The sequence below is a fragment of the Rousettus aegyptiacus genome, unplaced genomic scaffold (assembly GCF_014176215.1).
Source record: "Rousettus aegyptiacus isolate mRouAeg1 unplaced genomic scaffold, mRouAeg1.p scaffold_m13_p_10, whole genome shotgun sequence".
NCBI lineage: Eukaryota > Metazoa > Chordata > Mammalia > Chiroptera > Pteropodidae > Rousettus > Rousettus aegyptiacus.
The window spans coordinates 96,366,910-96,391,460 of NW_023416285.1; the positions used below are offsets into that span (position 1 = coordinate 96,366,910).

At 53.2% G+C, this 24,551-nt stretch overlaps 1 protein-coding gene across 3 annotated transcripts in view; it reads left to right on the forward strand.

Moving 5' to 3' along the window:
• The first annotated feature begins 18,461 nt into the window (after nt 1-18,461).
• Nucleotides 18,462-24,551, forward strand: part of SFMBT2 (Scm like with four mbt domains 2) — a 172,807-nt gene continuing 166,717 nt past the window's right edge. Inside the window, exon 1 of one of the 3 annotated variants that reach the window (XM_016136408.2) lies at nt 18,462-18,554. The gene's annotated coding sequence lies outside the window, so the exon portion shown is untranslated. Of the gene's footprint in view, nt 18,555-20,026; nt 20,149-20,567; nt 20,671-24,551 lie in introns of those variants that run through there. The other 2 variants (XM_016136406.2, XM_016136405.2) reach the window with 2 other exon arrangements.

A 24,551-nucleotide genomic window follows, 5' to 3' on the forward strand; every position in this document is an offset into this window, starting at 1 on the left:
GCCGCTGCTTTCATCGCACATGTTTTGAGGGTCATCTCGACTAGACTAATGGTTTCCAAAACTGGGGTGCAGGAGGCAATGCTACGTGAAAGAAGATTGAGAATTTCTCCTCGAGTTTATTTCTCTTCGTTTCTTTAAATTCTTCTCCCTTGTTTTTTTTTTTAATACTGTATCTAATAAATTAGTAAATAGTAATAAATTATCAGTATTATATTAGCAGCAGTAATAGGTTAATAGTATATAATATATTTGCACATGGTCATGTTGTATAAATTAATAATTATGTATTTAATAAAGAGCTTAGGCTCAATTATTTTTTATTTATGTTTTTTACAGGTACAATGCAATCAGTTTTGGCGACAACTACTTTAGAATCTGGAGTCTAAGTCATGGTTCCTGCTCCTTGCTCCTTCCTACTTAGGTGACATTGAGTGGCAAGGAAATGCTGGCTGTCGTGATGAGGTGAGTTCCTCCGTAACCCACTGCAATGTTAAAAATGTCTTTATTGAGGGACAGAACAAGGAAACGCAATAAAAGCAAGCATCGAGGGGTGGAATAGAGAGATTTGATGCAAGTTTTTAGTATAACCATTTAAAGAGTAAGCTTGGGAAAGAAACGATTTTACATTCTAGGTTAATATAGCTACGGAATCAGTTATAAAATGTTTGAAAAGTCATCCTTTTTTCTGGGAGGGCGAGGTCCCCAAATTGTGGATTCCAGTTCCTAACTCTTCTCCCTACCGCGGGGGGTAGGGCCCCGCTGGAGCCTCGCGGGCCCGCAGGTGACCGAGGCTATGAATTGCTGCATTCGCAAATAGTTTGGGGATTCTGCTCAAGTGACATTTTTCATGTGCCATTAATGTTGCCCGTAGTTTCATTCATCTTACTTAGAGGTCATTTAATTCGTTTGCTGAACAGGATATTTCAATACTGAATTTTCCCTCGGGCTGCACAGGGGGAGTAAATGATGGGCTGGGAAGCCGGGGGTCACGCGCAGCGTGCGGGGGGCCCGCGGCGAGTCGGCTGCCTCCACCGCACCATTTACGCTCCACCGTAAGAGCATAAATTCGGGGTCGGCCCCAAACACTCCCTCCGCTGCGTGGTGGGACCCCGAACTCCGCTCCAGTCTGAGCCTCGCCATCCCGAGGTTCCGAATTTCGCAGGACGTGCTGCGGCTCTCGGGCTGGGCTCCCCGTCGCTCGGTGGCCTCAGCGGTGACCTCCCCGCTCCCCGCTGTCCTGGGTCACCTTCTAAGCGCAGGTGCCGCCGGGCTGCAAACCCGAAGCTTCGGCGGGAGGAACACCGGGAGGGGTGCCGAACGGATGCGTTCGAAATCGGGCCCGTGTTTCTTTCGGAGGATCTGAGTGGATGGCCTTCCTGTCACTCCGGGGCTTGGAGACCGGAGGGCGAGCCCGGGCGGGTACACAGCCACGCAGCTCACTCGGAGCCAGGCGCCAGATTCGGCCAGCTCCAATGCGGGGCAGCCCCCAGAAGTGGGGTGCCCTGCGGCTCGGCGTTGGCGAGGGCAGTGTCCCCGGGGTCTCCACTGCCGCTTAGCCAGCTGGGGGCCAGCTCGAGTGTTCGGGTCTCACGCTGCTTCTGCTGAGAGTCCCACTGTGATCCTTCTGGGTCAGTCTCCTCGCGGGCTTGCTGTTTGGCAGAGTGGACGGGTTGATCATCCTCAGACATGGTCATATTTCACTTCTGGTTTACGGCACGTTAATATTTTCCACGTTACGGGGATTCCTGGAGGGAGTGGCATCCTCAGAACACAAGGAAGCCAGACTCGGTTTGTAGGCGACGTGCGGGTGACTCCAGGGTCCTCTGCTACCACACTCTGGCGCCCGGGTGCCGAAAACAGCGAGGACCGTTGGTTTGGTTTTGATTGTCGCTTTAAAGCGGGGATCCTTTATTTTAAACCATTAATTGTAACAAACAACAGTTAATAGTTGTAGCTTAGTCCCCCAAGTCCTGCCGGCAGAGGTGGCTATGACAATCCCGTGTCTCCTAGTGCGGCTGAGGCTCCCAGAAGGATGAATGATGTGGGGGGGGGCCGGGGTGTGCAAACATGGCCAAAAGGCGGGGGCCACATGGGAATGGCCAGGGGATCATTTTCCTTTCTTGCCGTCTCCCCCTGCGACACAGACCACGGCCTGAAAGCGGCGTAAGTGGCTTGGGTAACCCCGAGGGCCACCTCCCAGCGGGGGGCGCGGACCGAGGGACCGAGGGGCCTCGGGCTTCCCTCCTCCCGGTGTCTGGCCTGTCTTCCCTGTCACAGTTTCCTGTGTCACTGCCCAGGGCGCTTTTCCACTGCAGACGCCAGGAAATCTGCTTTTGAAAGTAGCACGAAGGTCTGCACACCTGGGGGAAAAAAAAAACAGACCTGAGCATTGCGAGAAAAAAAGGAGAAGAAGACGACCAGGCGCTGAGCGTCTGTGTGAGTGTGGCCGTGTCCGCTCCCAGCTGACGCTCAGGCAGTGCCGCCGAGCAGGCGCCCGGAGGTGACGGCAGGTGTGGGCGGCTCTGCTCAGGGGGTCACCACCGCCGTCCCCCCTGCGGCAGCACCCCGCCCTGAGGCGCGGTGAGCACGGGGCGGGGGGACGTGCGCTTCCGAGTCCAACCAGCTCCCGGCTCTGTCGCTTGTCAGTGGACAAGTTCCTGGGCGTCCCCAGCCCTGATTTTCCGATCCTCCAGATGAGGATGGAAGTCCCCACCTCGCTGGGCCGCCGTGAGGGTCACACGCAGGGCGCCAGGCCCGGAAGTTCTCGAAAACCAAGCTAATCCAGCGTTCGGCTGTTTACACTGTGATGGGGAAGAAAACGGTGAATCGGGCTCATCTTCTTTCAGCGGGGGGGGGGGGGGGGGGGAGGGGGGGTACGACTGAGAAGGAAGAGTGATAAAATTTGGGAGTCATGGTGCGGGATCTAGACAAGGCCACGGGCTGAGTACGCGAGCAGCGGATCTCCTCGCGAGCGGTGGTCTTCACACCTAAAGCGCCCCATGTTTTACGGGTGTCATTCTGCCTGACGCTTCCGTCTTTGCCCACTAGGAAGACAAAGGTTACACACTGGCGAACGAGCAGATGAAGTCCTGAGGTCCTCAGCTACTGTTACAGTTCTTGCCAATATTTCCAGCCACAAAAAGAAAGAAAGAAAGAAAGAAAGAAAGAAAGAAAGAAAGAAAGAAAGAAAGAAAGAAAGAAAGAAAAAGCAACCCACACGCACCTTGCCGAAGCTTATAAAAACCCTATGGTAGCTGCACAAAGTTTCCAGGGAAGAATTTTCTCCATAACCCAAATTATTTGTGAGTTTCCTTTCTTTCTTTCTTTCTTTCTTTCTTTCTTTCTTTCTTTCTTTCTTTCTTTCTTTCTTTCTTTCTTCCTTCCTTCCTTCCTTCCTTCCTTCCTTCCTTCCTTCCTTCCTTCCTTCCTTCCTTCCTTCCTTTCTTTCTTTCTTGCAATAGAAAATACATTCCTTGCTGGAACCAACTCCCACGATGAACGTCCGCCCTCACCCCTCATTTTTATCACCAGCCTGAACACAGACCGTCTTGCCGGAGGCCAGTTGCAGCGCACAGTGAGAGGACTCATCACTCGTTTGCCTCTCATCATCTTTCGATGGCCGTAGCGAGTGACAGGGCTTGGAGTGGCCCTCAGGCCCCCGCGGCCAGCGCATTACAGGAACGCGGTTAACAACCATGCCACGTCACGCCCTCGGAAACCCAGACACGAGACACGCTCTCTTTCCCCAGCCCGCAGCTCGGGGCGCTTTTCCTCACGGTCAGTCCACTTTCGCGTCATCAAACTTCACGTTTTTCGCTGGACGCCCTCTCGCCTCTATTCGTGGCAACGCCTCCCGCTTGGTCTGGGACAGGCCCTCCTTCGATAGCGTAGACGATTTTTCCTTTAAAAAAAAAAAAAGACGCACAAAAATGCCCATTGCATCACTCTTGTAATTAAGTATAATTTCTCCGTGGACAACCTGACGATGACCGCTGAAAGGCGGTCGGAGGTCGCATCCTGGGGCTGCATGCGGGTAATACGGGTTTCTGGGCAGTGGTGGTCAGTGGCTGGGGGGGGGGGCTGGCATGTCCCCCACGCCCGGCTGCCTTCCCTCCAGGCCCCCTCTGCCTCTCGGGACGATTCCACTCCACTCGCCACGACCTTACTTCGATGCTCGGGTCGAGCTTCCTAAAATCAGAATTGCTGGGTTCCAGAAAAACAGATTCCGAAAAACTCCACCGGCTTTTAGCACTCACGATAATATCACTTTGCTCATATATAAAAAAAAATATTTACTGTTTTATCACTAATAATCATAGGGAAGCTCCCTCTGTGGAGACGGAACCCGTTTACGAATCTCCTGGGTCCCGGGCTTGCTCCTGATGTACTCAGCGACAGCGCGGCGGGCGCGCGGAAACCGGAGTTCGCGTCTCCCACGTAACGCGAACCACCTGCGGGAACCCGAATGCACCGTGTGAGCTCCGGGCTTCCATCTCCTCGCCAGTGAAACGAGCCCGATAATACCTGCTTCTTAGGGTTTTAAGAGAAACAGAAAGGGTAATGCCCGTAAAATACTTATTGCCGTGCCTGGAGTATATTAAATGCTTCATAAATACCGGCTCTTACGTCTGCACTCACGAGTTATTAGGTGATTGTCACGTGACAGGCGCTTTTATGTGCTATCTTAACGGACCCTTAAGACGTTCTGGAGAGGTGTCACCGTCGCCCCTTGTCGCAGGCCAGAGGACGAGCCGCGGGACATCGCAGTGGCTGGCACGCTTCGGGACGGGCAGGGCGGCCCCGGCGCCCCGGAGGGACGTGCCAGGCGTGGAGGGATCGCCACGTGAGCCATCGCCATCTGGTCGGCTCCCGTCTTTCTGCCTCCGCGGCCCTCGTGACCACCTAGAGGCGTTTCTGAGCCCTTCTCGGTGATGCGGTAGGTTGTCCTATGGGTGCCCCTTTGCCTGGAGCCACAGAAGAGGCTCCTCCACATGCGAACATGTTTGGGTCATTAAATCTCCAGAACGGGGTGCTACCTCCTGAGAGGAATACTCCGTGGGCTTGGCTGGGGTGTAGCACCAGGGGAAGGCAGCAGTGGGCTGGGGGCGGAGGCCTATAGTACGACTGCGATGAGAATAATTGCATCAAGCTAAAAATTGGGCAAAAAATACACTAATGGGTCACCTTCACTGGGACAACCTAGTTCTGTGTTTTTCACGATGTAAACTGAGGTTTGGAAAACGTGGTTGGGATTTAAAATCATTTACACATCCATCTTCTTAAAAGGTAGGCTTCCCAAGTCAAAAAAAGGTAGGCGCTTCCTGAGTCAAAAAAAGCTAGCCGAACTTGGATTTCCATCATTGACTAAATCATCATGGATGAGATCGCTTAAAAAAATTCAAAATGTGCACAAACAAACATCAAGTCGCGCTGGATAGAAGGGTGCCTGGCAGCGTCTGGCTGTTGAGCGTCTCTTTTCAGAAAGGTCAGCGACTTAATGACTCGCTGCTTGACCGCACCACGGTTGGGTCAGGGGGGGCTTCAGCAGCTTGGGAAGCAGGCGACCCCCTCTATTTCATGGTAAGTGGGGAGGGGAGAGAAAAGGGAAGTTAAAAAAAGTGGAAGAATTGGGACTCCCCTATAGAACTCCAGGCCAGTTTCCTTCGCATTAGCTCATGTAATTCTCCCAACGGCCTCCAGTCTACTGCACGGGTCCCAGCAACAGCGCACCCTGTTCTGGCCTTAGTTTTCTACTTAGGCTCATCCTTCGAAATGTGTTGCCCACGTGGATTTGACATATGCTACTGTCTTCCCAACGCCACAATTGGCTCCTCTTAGATTGTCCACCCCACACTCCCCTCATCCGAAACCCTACTCTTGGCTTTCTTTGTCTTCGTCCCCATTGGCCATGCTCCAGCCAGGGCTGTTCCTCCTCTACCCAGGGGCCTGCTCTTTCTCGGCCTTGACACCATGACCGGGATGACGCCTTCGCAACTCGGTAAGGTGGGAGATGCGCCCCCTCTTCTACGGATGAGGGACAGAAGTGCAGAAGAGTTAAAAACAAACAAACAAGCAAACAAAAAAAAACAAAAAAACAAACGAAGCTCAAGGCAACATAGCTAACTTCGGAGCCAGAATCCGAATCTCAAATTCATGCACTTGACTAATTGCTTAACCAACATGTAAATACAAGTCTGTCTGCTTCCCAAATTCATGCCGTTACAACCGTGCCTCGCAGAACACAGAAAACAAGAGGTGCTGGTCGAACCCTCCATGGTGATTCTGGCCCGAGGTGTCTACCTCGCCACCTCTTCATTCACGCTTCGCACCACGGCGTGGAGGGAAGTCAGTCGCTCATGTGGGTGTCATCCCGCTGATGGGGGAGCTGTTCCGAGTTGCAGTTTAATGGAGAAAACGCTTCCATTGGCAAATACATAATGGACTCAAATGTACTGGCCATGAAGAATAGAAGAAAAACGTTTGACTTTTATTTGTCCTTCAGTTACAAAGCTACACGTTGGCTGAATGAAAAAGAGGAACGATTGCTACCGATCTCTTTACCCGCTTTTATCATTACCCCAACCCTCGAAGCCGCCTTTCTAATTTTAAGTGAACGCAGGTGAGCCCTTAAATCGCGACAATTGTCTTGAAGCCGTCATTCAGCCAGCCACTGCCCTTGACAGTAGGAGGGCCCAGGGTGGTCGTGGCAACGCCCATGAGTGTTAGTGAACAGAACGTGGAGGGAACCACGGGCCGGGCGAGAGGCCCGCCCCCCGGGTCTGCTCTGGCCACTGCCGGGCACGCTGCTCACCTTCTCTGCCACCTCCGTCCCAACGGGTGCCGGCCAAGGAGGGGAGGACGTGGGCCCAGAGGCTCAGAAACACCTAGGGCTTTGCCACCGAGGAGGCTCAAGGTCACCTGGCAATGCTCTCTGTGTGTGGCCTCCAGCGAATTACTAAACCTCGCTCCCTCTTGGTTCCTTCCGCTGTGTGAAAGCAGATAGTAACGACCTCACGCGCTAAGGGGGGAAATTCAGAAGAAGAAAAAAATGCTCGTGACAACTCGCAGCTTTCCCACATAGAAAAGGAAAACATAGATTTTTAACACGTGTTCGCTTCTGCCCTTCCTCCTTTCAGAATCTAACGGCAGGAGAAACCGATGTTTCCTGATCCAGAAGTGGAAACACGCGCTCAAAAAATTACAGAACCAGCTCGGACCACGCAGACATAAGTGGAGGACCATGCGGTGGCTCGCCCGGTATCTCTCCGTAACATGTTTTATGCCTGACTCAGCAAGGGATCCTTGGAGAGCGGATCGATTTCTCTTTCTGACACTCCTGCTGCAGGAGGCCGTGGAAAAGAGGTTAATAGATTTTTTCCTGAGTGTAACCAGGATGTGGAAGTAAAACTAGACTGTTCTGAAGCAAAAATCGAGACGAAAACCAACTGGAGTCAGGGGTTTCACGTTTACTAACCTCATCGTTTTCCTCACTGCATTCTTCAGTGGTGAACTGTTAAGAGTTGTTTATAAAACACTGAGGTCCCTTTTTAAACGTGGCTTGGGGAACGCTTGGAACCCTCGAGTCCTCGTGTATGTTTTCATGCAACCCGTCGGTCATCTCAACGACGAGAGCATTCGTTCCCCGTGGACACAAAGTCCTGGGCAGCCTCGTCCATTAGCTTCCCTCGCAGAGGGCTGCGGCTTCTGGTCCTGCAGTTCTGTAATAAACTATTCCCAGTGGAGTTCTGGCTAAACACAATATTAAATAGTCAGCAACATAATCAATTATTTTACCAGCAGGAATGGCTTGTTTACTTAATCCCTCATTCTTAAAAACAGTCATTTGGAGAGAGGCATTTGTCCCTTGTTTATTTTGACAGTACGGGGAAGCTCCACTGTCAATCAGAAACACATTAAATCGAACAGACGTGCATAATGGCAGCAGCCGAGACTTGTCAGCCGGATTGGCTTTTACAGCGCAAAGCTGTAAAAACATTTTACGGGAGGAAAAGCCACATAGCAGCACTGTAAGCACATACCGCGTGACCAAGGTCAACCCAGATGAATCCACGGGCAGAATCGTGCCTTAAAAACCCAATTTCATTTTAATGCGCTATATGTATAGGACAGGGCTACTTGCAAATTAAACACTAATGATGGGAGAGAATACGAAGAATTAATGAGTGTCTAGAAAAGATCGAGAGTCATGGATTCGGAATCACTAACTGTATGCGGTTGATTTATTTTGACAGGTGCAGTTTCGTTTTAATGATTTCAAATAACACTTCATAGTAGGGTACTGAAAATCCTGCTGTGTGCATATATGTGTCTGGTAATAAAATCTTGTAATATGAGTTTCAGTCTAAGCCTTAGTGGCTAAACCTTCAGGTTTGTATGTCCGTGAGGCAAAATTATGCAGGCCTCTTCCACGTAACGATTTGATGTTTTGATCACCCTTATTTATCGCAAGTTCAAAACACGATTTCTTTCTGAAGAGAGAGAACATTGAGACTTTATCTGCCGGGTAAGATAATACATTTTTACATGACTTTAGTATGTCGCTTTGCTTTCTGCCTCGGTTTCCCAAGGATGCAACAAGATAGGGAGAATGATTTCCTAGTGAGAGAATTAATTAACATCTGTAAAGAACTTTAAGATCTCTTTATGAAAGAACTCTTCACGAAGGAAGATCTTACGCTTTATGAGATGAAAGAGCGGAGACCGTAGATTTCAAACACCGTGCAAGTTTTTGAAGAATAAAAATATACCAGAGGGATATAATTATCTTCAGAAACACATATATCACCAGACAGACTATTATACGGTGATGAAAGATATATTAAAAGGGAGTCTGATGAATCCTTCAGGGAGTTAGTCACCATGTCATCAGCAAGACTCAGGTTGTAAAAACCCTACATCGAATATGATCCAGAAGGCTGAACAAAATGAGGTCAGTTCATTCGCAACCAGAGAGTAAGGCTTCCGCTAACCCCCCAGACCCTTTCCTGACTCCTGTTTGCTCTGAACCACTAATGCCTCTTCTACTCACCGTAACCGACGGTCCGTTATGGGTGCAGACAGCCCCGTCCACGCCCCCTCGCAGCCCCGAGGACCCAGGTCGCTGAGGAATGCAGGTGGCATTCCTGTCTCCATCCCTCTCTTCCTCCTTGCCTCCCGGCCTTTGCTGTGGGAGGACAGACCTGTAAGAGGAACAGTCCGCGTAAGGCCGTCAGTGTGGCTTCAACGTAAATGGAACTCCCTCCAACCCTTCTCTTCGCTCTGTGCTTGAGAATCCTCACTCTCCAAAAAGCTCAGCATTTTCGTTGAAACGCATTCCGTTTTGTGCAGAAAGCATCAGACTTTTGCAAAGTCTTGGGGAATAACATGTTTCTCTTTATCAAGAACAAAAGCTGAAGCCAAAGGGTTGTCTCTGATGAGGACCTCGAGGACGGGTTCCTGGATGACCGGTCCAGCTCTGATGGTAACTTCCTCCACTGCGGCCACCATGCTTTGCTCGGACACTTGTGTCATGAGCCCCCCGGGAGGCTGTGGTCCCATGGGACCAGGTGGTGCCGGAAGTGCATTTGATTCTTGTGTTCCTGTAGTGCTGGTCCTGTTTTGGCCACGGGACATTAGGGATTCTCAAATCAGAAGTCCCTGGAGTGAGAAGAAAAAGTTCCCTCGGACTAAATCCCAGATGAGAATCACCATTTTCAGAAATGTGACACTCACGGCCAGTTTGAGCGGTAAGCCCACACTGAAGGGTCCGTGTGGAAGCACCCACTGGTGCTGGGCACTTAGTAAGAGCTGAGCACACCTCAGCTGACTCCACACAGAGGGAAAGGCATTGGTAAAAGACAGGCCTCTCGCGGAGGGGACGGGCTCTCTCATGCTCTCCCAGGGCCTGCAGGGGTGCGGGCTTTGACCTCCAGCAAAAGGACAGGTGTGTGCTCGGCCCGTCCAAGGAGCAGCTGACCCGGCGCCAAGCAAAGCAAGAGGAAGGAGGAGCGGACAGAACAGAGAAGGCAACAGGCTGGGCGAGGACTTCAGGTGGGACGCCACCAGCAGGGGATGCTGTGACTCGATTTACCCTTTAAGAGCTCGCCCCGCGGAGGGTCCCAACGGCAGGGCTCGAGAGGAGAATCAGGGGGGCGGTTAGGGGGCCACTGCAGCGTGGACCAGGGAGGGAGGAGGTGCGCCCACAAAGAACGCGTTTCGAAGGAGGGGCCGAAGCGCTCTGCGGCATCCACTGCCCAGGACGCTGCCGCGTGCTCCGCCGGAACAAAAGCTGATGGAGCAGGTGGAAAGCGGGCGAGCCAGAAGCTGCGAGTGAGCTACAGTTGTCGGCGACGCGGCGGTTTATAAACACGCCGATCGAGCGTCAAGGCCCGTCTGTCTCTAGTGACGAGTGATAAAGTAACCTGGCGCGATGACATTATAGGCAGAAACACGAGGGCAGAACGCTGGAGCCGGATGGGCCATAAATAAACCGGAGTCGAGGTTCCCTCTCCCGAGTGAGCCTACGTCACTTCTTGGCCGAGCGACCGCCGAGCGTGGTGGCGGTGGCAGCTCTACGGGCTGGGTCGCCCTGGGGTGCTCCTGACCCCTGCTGCTTTCCAGCGCCTCTGGGGGAAAGGAAGCCAGTGCACAGGGCGGCGCGATCCCACGACGGACACGGGGACGGTGGACCGCGTTTGCGGCCGCCAGCGGACCAGAGCAAAGTGACGTGGGAAAGCCTGCTGTGTCACACCCTGCCCTGGTGAGACCCTCCAGGGGAACAGACTCCACAGGGGCGTGGCTGTGTTTTAAGGACCCGGCTGATGCAGCAGTGGAGGTTTGGCGAGTCCAAGATCTACGGCGTCGGCTGGCAGATCGGGGGCCCTGGGCAGAGCTGCGGTTCAAGTCCAAGGGCCGTCTGTCCCCTGCAGACTGTCCCCTTGCGCAAACAAAGGTCAGCCCTCCGTTCTATGAAGGCCACCGGCCGAAGAGAAGAGGCCCGTTACATTGTGGAGGAGAGTCTGCTTTACCCCAAATCCACCAGTTTAAATGTTCGGCTCATCCCGAACACACATGCACAGAAACCTCCAGAATCATGTTTAACAAAATGTCTGGGCACCCAGGCCCAGCCACGTTGACACATAAAATTAACCGCCACGGCGCCCACCCCTAACTACTGCACGCTCACGCTCACAAGGAAGGCGGGGTCAGACACACTACGCTGGTGCCGTTGGTTTGCCCGACTGTCCCCCAAGCTGGCAGTCTGAGGATAACCCTTTTCTCTAAGCGATGTACTTCTCCCGTGACAAACCGTCAAGTCCATCTCTCCCTTTTCTCCCCCACCATAACTGCTAACTGCATGTGACCTTTCTTAACCATTAAAATTCCTGGCCTGGAGTCATCGCACTGAATGTCAGGTGCACGTTAAAGAACGCCGCCATCGAAAACGTGACCAAGTCAATGAAAGTTTACCTGCCACAGCCTCCCCTAGGGAAAACCCAGAAATCCCCTTACTATTCTCGGTGGGGAGGAAGGGCCAGGCCTCTTCCCACAACCTCGCTTGTTAACGAGACGCAATCGGGGTGGCATTAAGATAAACATCCCCAGAGCACGAGCGAGTCGACCGGTGGGAGCCCAGGGCATCATTAATGGTTCGAATTTGCATCGTTCTTTGAAAGTGGCAAAGTGCTTTGTCTGCGTTGGCTGAGAAAGTTGTTAATGTGTTAGTCTCACTTCCAGGGGTCTCTAACGGTCCTCTGACCCACGGCTTTCTAAACGCACGGTCCACACTGCAGGTCCCAGCATCCCCTCTCATCCAGAGCACCAGCAGCCTGCTACATCCATCCGGCAGGCTGCCTCCCCCCTGTCCCAGACACAACACGAAGTTAACCAACCGAGGAGCGCCCGCATGGTCTGTGGGGTGCCCGGTTACTCCCCTGCTGCGGAAATGACCTTCGCTTTCAAAAAAAACCCCGAATTCTTACTGTCCCTGTCCTTCTAAGAAGCTAAAATAGTGACGACTCGGGGATGGCTTTCGATGTTTCCAAACGCATATCCGCGATACCACAGTCATTTTCGAGAAGAAGGGAGGCCTGTCACGTCACGGTTTCGGTGCGGCCCAAGCTCCCCGAACATTCCCTGAGCTCCTTCTGTGTACGAATCGCCCTGGTGAGGGTCAGATTTGGTTCTGACCTTTAGATGTCCCCGCTCCCCCCGCCCCCGCCCCACCACCACCATTAAACATACGTCGAAAGCTTTCTTTCTTTTAGTTGACAAGTAGAATGAAAACCAAAAAACCTGGTGTTTTTTTTATTATATATTTTTTTACACCTAGGAAATATTGACTCTTTCAACGTGATTTATTCTACTTCGAGTCAAGAGGGGAAAAAAAGATGAAGATATTTCTGCCTTGAAGAATATCCTGGTTTTACAGATTCCCTTTACTTCTTTTTTAGTTTTTAGCAGTTAAAGGTACACCAACAAAAGACTCCCAAGAAATACCAGCCGTACGTGAATGTGGGTACCTCTGTTCTAAGAGTTCAAAGCCGTCCGAAACAAGAATACAAATATGCAAGCATGTGATGCTCACCGCGATGCCGGGAGCAGAACGATTTCACAATGACTTGGATTATAGCATTGTCTTATGACAAGTCTCTTTCTACGGTTGCCTTCGACCCATGGTTTGGGCTAGAGAACTGAGTTTATCATTAAGCAAAAAAATGAGGATTACAGGGAATGTTTTTCGAGCACCCAAATCGAAGCCGTGTACCTGCTGGGTGTATCGTGTCTCCCTAAATTCCCTCAATCCCATCAGATAAGAGGTCACGTCCACGTCCCAGCTGGGACGTCTGAGGCTCTGAGAAGTTCACTGACTTATAAAGCATCTGTGGAAGGATTTGAATCAAAGTCTCTTCATTCCTTATACCCTTTTTCGCTGCTTCGGGCTGCGGTATTATTCTATGACTACCCATCTCGAGCAAATTTAAAACAATTTGTCCAGGGACAGGCTATTGGAGCCACTGTCTGCTTTTACAAATTGGGCGTTAATGTCTGTTAGACTTTGAGAGGTTGATACAGTTTCACGAAAATAATCTAGGATTGGGATAGTTTTGTTTATAGCATAGGTGAAAGTTTCGTTTCCCACGAAGAGAATACACTTAAAGCCTTTTAACATCATGCGACCCATCGCTAGCCACATCCTCGTTTCAGACTATTTTATCCATATTTTCAGGAAGAGGAAACTATGGAGGGATGGAGCAAGGATAAAGAAACCGAGGGGGGGGCGGGGACATGGACATGGTTTCTCAGCTGAAGCACTTACCCTCCCTTGCTTAATTCAGACCTTGTAAGTTCATAGCTGATGCTTAAGCCGCTAAATGTCATCAGACTTTTGCAAAGCATATTCTTCCTTGAAACAGAACCAAGACAGTCTCAAGGCCTTTGCAATTACCGTTCCCTCTGCCTGGAGCACTGCCCTCCCCTCTCTCCAGACTGTGCTCAAACGTCACCTGACAGGCGGGGTCTTCCCTGACCGTCCACATTTAAAATTTCATCTCCTGGACCTCCTTGTCCTCACTCTCTGTGGCTCCCCCTGCTCACTTCCTGTCCGTTGTACCAACCTCCCCAGGACAGGTCACACTATTGCGTGTTCTGTTGAGCACTCCTTGGCGACATGAAGTACCATGCAGCGAAGCCACATCCGTTCGGTCCCCTGTGTTTCAAATCCTCGAACAGCGCCCGGCGCACACACAAAGTGCTCGATAAATATGCGTCGAATGAATAAATGTAAGCGGAGGTCTGCTTTTGTCATTAGTTAACTTTCTTCCCTATCTGATTTTTAAAGCTTTCGCCTCTTTAACAAATTGGTTCGCAAACCTTAAAACGTCCTCGAGTCTCTTCCTACAACGTAGGAAATTAAAACGAAAACCTCTAAGAGTTCACCCACTGTATCTATTTCAGAGGCACTTATGAGCATAAAAATCAATCTTTAAAAGGATAAAAAAAATCATAGTGCTCTAGTAATAAGCTAGTTTTTATGACCCATTTTACAAAACGGAAGCAATTTAATTTTTCAAAGAGTCACGTAAGTGCTCTATATTATTCGAAGAATGAATGATTTGATATGACTATTTTTCAGTTTATTTAAAATTAGAGCTTCCAAATCATGATCTGTAATCAAATAAGGAACCTAAGTCTTTCTTTACCTCCGATATCTGTATTCCCAATGCTATTAAAAACAAAAAACTAGATACAAAATCCGAAAGTCAGTCGATATTTGCTTCCAGCAGGTGGCGCTGCAAATCAAGTCTTTATAGGTCTGTTAACTTCTTTGATCACGATGATGGTTATTATTCTACAGTTAGATCATCTAAAGCGACCGATACAGTAAAAACAGAGACGTTGGGGATTTTGAAGCTGCAGTCAAGCTGCATTGTGTGACATCCATCCCGTCACCGATGGCCCTTCTCTGTGTATCACAGGTGTTCATGCAGGTAGTGGGGGCCTAGAGCAGACTGTCCACTCGCTTACACAGGAAACCCACTTTCCGATGTGGGATTTGGGTCGCCTGTTTTAATTTGTTTAGTCTATTTTGTATTATACGTCCAAGGGGACCCTTCACACTTCGCTCGGTGCCAAATTCAGTCTCTTTCAGGATAGTTACCGTACAGAGGTGAAACTATTCCAGGGTCATAAACCACATCCCTGACCTGTGCTGGGGTTTTATTATTTTTTGGGGGGGGGTGTGGGGGGTTGGGGTAAGACCATTAATTAGTCAATAAATAAAGAATGTAAATGATTCCAGAAAACTCCAACTCCGCGACAAAAAAACGTAACACATGTACATGTTCTAGGGACCGTGGATCTGGATCCGGCTCTGCGTGTAGAGAAATATATGTCATTTAACACATATTTTTAAACCGTTTGGAAGTGACATTACACATACTATAGATTAGAACATATTAAATGCGATTATGTGGAAACACCTAGAAGAGTGTCTGGTGCAAAACAGGTGCTAAGTAAACCCTCCCTCTCCTCTCGCCTGTCTGTGAGACAGTGGGGAAAAAAGGAAAGAAAGAAGCAAGCAAGCGAGCAGGCTGATCCTCGAGACCCTGACATTTCTCCTCCTGGACTCCGGCTTCCTCGCCTCTCAAAAGGGCTGGAAGTGAGGCCGCAAGACCGAACACAGTCTGCCTCGTGTAAAGTAAGACTCGCAGGTGACATAAATAAGTCGTAGCAGGTGTCCGACTTCACGGGCAGCCTCAGGAGCTGGTGTGACTTGCCAGGCGTTCATCTCCCTCTCTGGAGAAAGAGGCCGTCAGCCCAAACTGGCACTTCCGCAAGTGACCCATCTGCGCTCTTTATAGAAATGTCACAGAGAGTCCAGTCATCATGACGGCGTTTTTAAAAATATGCTCTGGGCACTGTTCATTTTTCTCCTGTTGTCAAGAAAGCCTGCAACCCCTTTGGATTATGCAAGAAGCCACTGTGGGTTTCTGAACTTTCTAGAAGTGCCCCGATGCCATCTGCGCAGGCCTCTGCTCGTCGGGACGCTCTCCAAGTGCTCTTTGCCTGCTCGCCAGTCATCCCATCCCCCAAGGCTGTTCTCAAGATGGCTCTTCGGCACTCCCACCTGAGCCGGGACACTTCAACGCGCAAGCCACACCCACACGGTCAGTACACACACACACACACACTCACCTCAGTGAGGCAGAAGTGTGACGAGAACAATACCCTCACTGCTGGCAGAGAAAGCCCTTGTGCCTTTCCCTTGCAAACCCCTTGTTTACTTCACTTCCTCCCTCCCCCCTTTGCTGTTTCAAATTGGCAGAGATGGGTCAGAATACTGTAGAAAGATGTCTGTGGCTTTGGGGTCGGGCAGATTGATAAACACTCTTTAGTGTTTGAAAAGACCTTACAGAATATTTAGTCCAAGCTCCTCATTTTATCCATGAGAAAAGAGTGGCTTAGAGAGGTCACTTGACTTCACAAGTCACACAGAAAATTAATGATGAAATAAGCCCAGTCCACGAGCTCAGTGCTTGCACTGGGGTTAAGGGAGGGGGTGAAAAAATAAGGTAGGGTCTCTTTAGACTTCACTCTTAGTGACCCGACAAAGGTAAGGGACACACTCTCTCACATGGCCTAAGAGACAACACCTTTAGGTTTTAACAGTAAAGAGAAGATTGCACAAATTCTTCAAATATTCGGTCACTTGGGGGGCTTTCCCCCTTCTACTTTTGTGTTAAGCAAGTTATGCGTAATATGCCATTAGAGATTTCCCAGATGTATGAAGTATAACGCACTATTCACCACAGCAAGATACAGAAGCATCCTAAGTGCCCATAGATAGACAATTGGATAAAGAAGCTGTGGTACATATATACAAAGGAATATTACTCAGCCATAAAAAAGAAAATCTTACCATTTGCAACAACATGGATGGACCTCGAGGGTATTATTATGTTAAGTGAAATAAGTCAGAGAAAGACAAATAACCATACGATTTCGCTTACACGTGGAATCTAAGGAACAAAATACACGAACAAACAGAACAAAAACAGACTCATAGACAAGGAGAAAACACTGGTGACTGCCAAGTGGGGGGTCCAGGAGTTGGGGGGCTGGGTGTAAAAGGTGAAGCAGATTGAGAAGTACAGCACAGGGAATATAATCAGGAACACTGTAAAAACTATGCAGGGAGCCAGGTGGGTACTAGACTAATCGGGGGATCACTTCATAAATTACATGAATGTCTAACCACTATGCGGCACACCTGAAACCAATATAAAATAATATTGAATGTCAACTCTAATTGAAAAATAAAAAAATATATAACATCTCCTCAAAAGAAAAAAGCATAATGGTTCATCTTTTTTAGGGCATTTCCTTTTCTCAGTGGGAAATGATAACTTGAACATGGAATAATTATGAGCAAACCGACCAACATTTTTCTTGGTATGAAGATTACTTACTGCATCAAGATTTAAGTAGTCATATGTCTTTAACATAAATAAAATAAATAATATGCACATAATTTTCAAATCTCCTGTGATAATTTTTGAGAAGTAATACTTAGGAACACACAGTAAGTAAGAGAGAAACATTCAAGTCATTTTTTTTTATTCCTAATTTGTGCTGTATCATCAAGCAAATAGAAATAGCATCTAAATATTTTCCAATTAACACATATAATTTTAATAGTTTATAAAATTTAGCTTCATCCATATAAAAGAATTCCAAAGTCTCTCTGAAGGCATAACTTAGATATGGAGGTGCATTTTATGTGATATAATTCAAAGTTTAACCATAATTTAGGAATGAAATAATGGTTACAGTCAGTTGGTGTGATCAAAGGCTTATGTTTGCCAAGAGTTTTAGTAAATGTCAACAAATACAGAGGAATCTTCTGGTGTGAATCATGAGTTTGACATGGCTTCATTTCTCTGTGTTGGGATGTATAAAGCCTCTTTTACTTTGCAACGCTCTATTTTTACCAGGGCTTTGTCCTTGGCTAACAATTCTTGATATATTTTTTTTCTTCATCCTTAATTGATTCAGGGTGGGTTCTCCATCTGAATACCCATATCCCTAAAGTGTCTGGTTTTGAAATAAAAGTGGAAGTTGGAAGGTATTGGAGTGGGATGAAGGGGCCGTTTTAATTGCCTCAGGGAGTCTTCTAACCAATTTTCATTCGCCTCATTGATGTCCTTGGATAAAGGAGAATGGAGGGAGAAAGCTAAGGAACTTTTAAGAAGTCACGTGGAAAAGGCAAAACGGAAGTAGGAGTTTCCCGAACTTGGGGAAGTTTCACCAGAGAGAGCGTTGTGACCGTGATAACAATGCAACCCTTGCGTACTATGGCTTCATGATTTTATTTCTTCCCCCCAATGGGCACAAAAATTCAACGCCTCCACAACGTTTTCTAGACACGTGGACAGAGTTTTGCAGGGGGCTGACGCCAGAAACATAGAGACTCGATTACTTTGGAGAAATTGGATTCTAATGTCTACAGCGTCATCGAGTTAGGGTTTAGGCGTTCCTTTGCATTTGTTTTTTTTTACCGTGACGAAATAGCACTCCGTGCATGATAATGACAAGCCTGGTAAACTAGCCCGGAGACGGCGCGGTGGGCTCGGGGCGCGGCTGCTGGTGGAGCCGGACGACACGCTCCCTCCAGAGCGCGGTCGCCGGAAGTCCTGCGGGCGGGGGTGCAAGAGCGATCCTGCGTCCCCTCGTGGGGGCTGAGCGAGGCGGCCTGGTCCGTACGACACGCGGGAGCGGCGCAAACCGCGGCCCCTACGGCGGGCCCCGAGCAGTGCTGGCGGGAGAGGGACCCGCACTCGGGGCGCTTGGGCCCTGCACTGCTGGCGACCCCGTGGACGCGAAGGTTGTGTGAGTTGGGTCTCCGCTCTGTAAGTCGTCTTGAGATGGGACCGTCCTCCGTCCCCTCCGTCCCTGCTGGCCAGACTGTGTTGAAGGAGCGAGAAGAGATGACTCGGGCTAATGAGACCCAAGGGGACTGTCTGGGCACCGAGGGAGGCAGTTCTGGGGTGCGGGTAAGAGCGATAATGTGCAGGGACCGGGTGCGCTGGTTTGGGAGTCTCTGCCTTGAGTGACCTTCAGGTGAAAGAGCTCGGGGCACCAGCACGGTGTCCTCAAGAGGAGGGGACTGGGAAGCTGTGGGGATGCAGATTCCGGTTGGAGTTTGCACCGTGTGAGTCGCTTGACTTTTCTGGGTCTTAAAGGAAAGGCGGCATCTCGGACGAAAGCATGACGGGCAGAGGAGGGCGCTTTATGTGTCGCAAAGCGCTCTCCAAAAAAACGTCAGGAAATACGGTTTCCCCAGACTGGACGTGCGCGGGGTCCCGCTGCTGCCGGCGCGCGCCCAGCGTCTCCGAACCACCCGATTGTGTCAGTGCAGGGGACCCCCCCAGACATCGTGACTGTGTCCGTGCAGGGGACCCGCAGACGTCGTGACTGTCAGTGCAGGGGACCCGCAGACGTCGTGACTTGGCGAGAGCCCTTCAGGGCACGTCCCAGCCGCGGTTCTTCTAGATCGGCTTGGGGAAAGGACCCAGAGGGCAGGACTCCCGCCTGTCCTGTGTGCCCCGACTCCTTCCCCGGGTCCCCGCCCTGTCCCTTCCTTTAGGAGTCCTGCGGGGACCTCACTTGCCGGAGCTCCGCGGTCCTCGAGGACGCACTGGGGTGGCAGGCGAATGTGCACGAGTCCCTGGGTCCTCCTTAGGGCGGGAGGTCAGTGGGAAAGAGATGGACACAGGATCGGGAGACTGGCGGATTTTACCACCTGTGGCGACAGCGCGAAACCCCGACGAAACGTGCCCACTCTCGATTTCCCGGGGAAGTAAATGCCCGCATCTTCCCGCCCCTCAGGGCCGCGGAGTCCACCCGCGGAAGTTCCCTGCCTTGCCAACTTGGGCGTCGCCAGCTTTTCCGCTCTGGGGACATCTCGTTCAGTCTATGGCCAGCTATCACGCCTTAGGTCCGGGGAGCTCCTCTTTGTCCCCCCACCCCCCCCCCCCAACGCTGCAGGCAAATGCGCACAGCCCCGCACGCGACACCGGACACCCCGCTCTGCACGCGCTGCGCGGCCTCGCGTTCACTCCCGCAGTCGCTGCGGGCCACGCTACCCTGGCGGGACACCTTTCCCGCACGGCCATAGGCGGCCAGGCCAGGTGCCCTCTGTGCGCTCCCAGGCCCGGGCATTGCCCCGGGACACGTCGTGGCGACTCTGGCTAGCTGCGTCCCGCCGGGTCCCGGAGATCAAGGCTGCCACCTCGCCCGAGCGGCCCCCGCTGATTTCCTGCCCCTTGGGGCACGTTTCCCTGGAAAACCTCTCTGGCCCCCTCCCGCCACCCCCGAGGGGCCAGGAAACGCTTGAATCTCCATAGAAAAGGCTCCATTTAAGCGCTGGGTGGGGCGCAGTGGGCGGGGCGCGATGTCCACAAGCCTCGAATTTGCGTTTCCTCCCAACGAGCTGGCGGAGGATAAAGCGCGAGTTTGTCCCCTCGGCGGACGGAGGGATCGCAGACCCGGGAAACGGAAAGTGTCCAGAGCGATGCGGAGTTGGCCCGGATTTGCCCGCAGATCGGCTTGCGGGAACGCCTGGGATGCGAACTTTCTGCAGACTGTGTACGGACGGAGCCCAGGGAGAGGAGAGGAGAGGGGAGGGGGCCGTGCGAGCGCGAGGCGCGCCAGGGTGTGTGTGCGTGCATGCGTGTGTGTGTGTGTGTGTGTGTGTGTGTGTGTGTGTGTGTGGCGTGCCCGGCGCGGGGGGCCGAGCCAAGGAGTCGAGAACGTCCCGCAGGCTCATTGGCGTAAGACATTCTGCAAGCGCTGGAAAAGGTCGTTGGGGGAGTGAGTTCGCTGCGCGCACACACACGCGCGCGCACACACACACTCACACACACACACACACACACACGAAATAATCATCTTAAAAAAGCGTGCCGGGCATGCGCACAGCGAGGATGCCATATTGGAATGAGGCTGTAGTGGGAGTCGCAGGACCGGCGCGGGCGCGCGAGGAGGGCGGCGGGCGCGCGGCGGGCGAGGCAGCGCGATCGCGGCCCCGGCGGAGCCTGCGAGCGGGCGGCGTCCGCGCCCGAGGCGCCGGGGGCCGCGGCCCACGCGAGGGGGCACGAACGCCACCAGGTAGGACGCGCGCCGGCCGCTGTCCCCGCGCCCGGCCCGCCGCGCCGGCCAGCCCTCCGGCCCGCAGGTTGAGTGCGCCGATCGCTGCTTTTTTTTTTTTTTTTTTCCCCCAGCTTAGAGGAAAAGGGGAGCTCGAGCAATCCCGGGGGCGCGGGCTCGAGGAGGGGGCGCCGAGGGAGAGGAGCGAAAGAGAAAGGCGGCGGGGAAAGCGACAGCGCCGGAGCAGAGCGCCAACTCCGCTCGGCGCTCGGGGTGTCATTTTTGCTTTCCGCGTCCCCTTCCCCCTCGCCCCGCGGCTTTGAAAAGCTCGGCCTTCCAGGTGTGCGCGCGTAGTTACAAAGTGTCCTCCTCGCGGGGGGCAGCGGTCCCCGCCCGCCTTCCCCGTCTGCGCTCCCGCCGGCGACGCGGCCGCCCTTGCCGCCCCGCGCTCCGGGCTCCGGGCCCCGCGCCGCGCGGGGATCGCTTCCTTCTTCTCCTTTTTTTTTTTTTTTTTTTTGGTGTGTGTGACCGTGTTGGGGAGTAGGGGGTGGGGGGAGATGGTGAAGTGAGGACCGGAGACCACCCATCAAGGGGGTGAAAAATCATATTTGGACTCCCTTCCCCCCCGAACACACACACATTGCCCTGTGCAGCTGACATGAAATTGTCAGCAGTAGTTTCGGGGTGTGCTCCGGCCGGGATGGTCTTTTCTTTTTTTTTTTCTTTTTTCTTTTTCTTTTTTTGCTTTAAAGTGATATCCTGTCACTTGGGGCTTTCCTGTTGTCTACTCTCATGTGACCTCCTTTCAAAATCACTAATCCGATCTGGTTGTGGAGTTATTTTTTTTCAGTGTGTGTGTGTGTGTTGGTAAAAATCCGCCAAAAAAAGCAACTGTAGGACCCGCTACCTATATTTATCGATTTCGACTCTGGGCGGCGGGAGGGGATTAAGCCGGGGGCCGGCAGCCTTGGGGGGGTGGGCAGTGGCCCATTCGGGGCGGCGGGACGCATGTCGGGAGCCCGTTTGGTACTTGTGGTTTTTTCGGAAGCGCTGCAACTGCGGAGAAAACGAGTGTTTGGAAATCGTGCCAGTTTCAATATGGCGGGCTAAGGTGGCTTTTAAAAACTGAAAATAAAGGGTTTGAAGTGGGAAAAAACGCACCCGGAGTCGCCGTCCCTCAGTTGCGACTTTCTTTGGCAACTCCGGGAGCTTCTTGAGCGAATTAAGTGGGAAAGGGGAGACGAAGTGAGCCGCCCCAGCTTTTCTCCGCGGCCAGGGTGTGCGTGGCCGCCCCATCGCCGCCGCGGGAAGGGGCGCCGCCGGCCTGCTCCGGGGCGTCCACGCCGACTGCCGTGCGTGCCTTTGATCAGTGTGCGTACCTGTGTGTGCAGTTGGGGGGGGGGGTAGTGTCAAACAGATCCGCCCCGAATGTGTGTGTGCGCCTTTGGAATCAGACCCTGCCATGATTTGACGTGACAAACTGCTGACACGTGGTGCAAAATACGGGAGGGTAGAGCGAAGGATTGATTTCGGCGTTTTATGAGGCGAGCCCTCTCTCTATGCTGCGTCCTGTGCCGTAAGGCCCCGAGCACCTGGAGCGAGAGGTGCTGGCTAAAAGGACGAAATGTCCAGGATCTTGGGTGCGATCGGGCTGCAGACGCCCGCGGGGTGCTGTGTGTGCACGCGTGGGGCGCGCTGCACTTAGCCGCGGCTCCTGCTGCCCTTTGCGCCGCGGTGCGGTGGGAGGTTGGGGGCCGAAGGCCACGCCGTGGGCACGGTGAACGTGGCTGGGGAGAAAGGCTGGGGTGTGCGGACCTCCGCATAAGCCGAGGGTGGTGGCGGGGGGTTGCTTTTGGAGTTGCGCTCTAGGGAAGGTGGGGGATGGGGACAGTGTTCTCGGAAGAAAGTGTCCCTTGGTTCAGGTCGGGCTCCTGGAGGGCTCGCGTGGGCGGGGCTGTCACCTTGGGATTTGAGTGAGCATCGAGGTGCCAAGGAAAGGCCGGCGTCCCGGGTCGGGAAAGGTCTGGGAATGTAGTTTGGGGACAAAGTCGGAGCCTGTAAGGGGGAGACCGAGGGAAAGCCAGCGAACCTGAGCTCGCTTAACTAGGTACCAGGGTCCCCGACAGGGGTCGCCAGTGGCCAGGACGCGGCAGCAGAGCGGAGCTAGCACGGCGGTGCCAGCGAGAGGGGACCCAGGGGACGTGGGCCATGCGGCGGCCGCGCAGGGCCCCCGAGGCTTGGCGAAGACAGGTCCAGGGGACCCTCTCTGGACCGGTGACCCTGATGACACAACTGCGAAGTGCACTGAGACGTTTTTAAATTATATTTTTTAAATCACAGTGTCGGCCAGGTCTGTAGTTAACGCAGTAACGTGGTCTCCGGGCATTTTCAGGAGCCCAGAGGAAGGATCGCCTCCTCTCCCCATCTAGGGTGGCGCTGCTGGAGAGGCCTGTCCCTCGCGGTGTCCCGTGGGTGGGGGCCTGGGGTAAGCGTCCCCAGGGTGGGAGACCCCGCAGCAGATTTTCCTCGCGCCTGGGCAGCGAGGCTGAGCGGCGGGCGACATGCGGGCCCAGACGCCATCCGCCCCCCGGGGCCGGGCGCGCGGCGCGTCCCCGGCGCTCCCAGCCGGCGCTGTCCGTGCGGCCTCTCGGGGACAGTCTCCCGTGGGCTTCGCCGAAGTGGAAACCAGCCTAAAATGGCTCTGCGCTCGTAAACTGCAGTTTCAGCCGGGGACCCTCCCCTCCTCCTCCTGACGTCGCCGCGGACAAGCGCAGAGTTCCTCCCGACTGCGCCTCGGAGCCCGCGACTTTGCGCCGAGCCGCGGCGTGGAAGCGAGTGTTTAACCGATGACAAAGAACATGTCACGGGTTCTCGTAGGGCCCAAGTTTCCCTTTCCTGCGGGAAGGAACGCGGCCGACCACCGCCTTGGAACCGGGGGCGACTCGGGGAGCTCCAGAGGCCGGGGGCTGGGGACCTTGACGCGTCAAAAACCGGGGGAGGTGCCGCGGGGACGTGCGCGGTGGCCTTGCGGAGCGGTCGCCGCCGCCGGGCCGCCCGCCCTTGACGGCACTGGTCGTGTTGGGAGTGCGCGGACGACGCCGGGAAGCCGGGGAGACGGTCCCCAAACTTCGGGAGACCTGCTTGCAGTTTCGCTTTCGGATTTTCGGGATCTTCGGGTTCCTGGACTTGGGTGGGATTCCGCGAAGGGGGGCAGGGCGCCAGGGCCTGGCCGCGCGGACCCTCGTTCCGTTTGCGCGCCGCGGCCCGACCTCAGCCCCGGGGCGTCCCCGCTTTGTGTCCTTGCCACCCGCGGGCGCGTGCGAGCGTCTGGGACTCCCGCCCCGCGCCGGGTGCGGGCCCCGGGGACCGCGGTCCCTGCGCGGCGCCGTCGGCTCCAGCGGCGCCGCCGAGCCTAGGGGTGGGGACTGTGCCCGAATCCGGACCCGTCGCCGCGGCGCTCTGCCTTCTCCCATCTCCCGCCCTGGCACCGTGGCCGGGGCGCCCGGGGGACCGATCGGCGTGTCTACACCAAGCAAATGGATCCAGGTTTCACCCGGTGGGTCTGAGAAAACGCGAAAACAGGCTTAAATTCGACCCGTTTCTCCGGAAGGCCCTCAGGAGAGGGAGAAGGGAGAGTGGGCGGGGGGAGGGGCCTTGGTGGCCGGAGGCCTTGGTGGCCAGGCTCCCCTTGCAGATAGATCTGCTACATTCCCCTCCTAAGCGGTCCATTTGCACGCACGCGACTTCCTCCCTTCCATAAATAAATGCTGTCTCAGATCTTTATCTAAGCTCACTGCGGGACCAGGCTGCCTGCGGCGGCGGCGGGTGGGGGGGGCGACAACACACCCTCGCCCCGGGAACCACCCCCCCCCAGTCCCAACCAAAGATTTTACTGCGCTCAA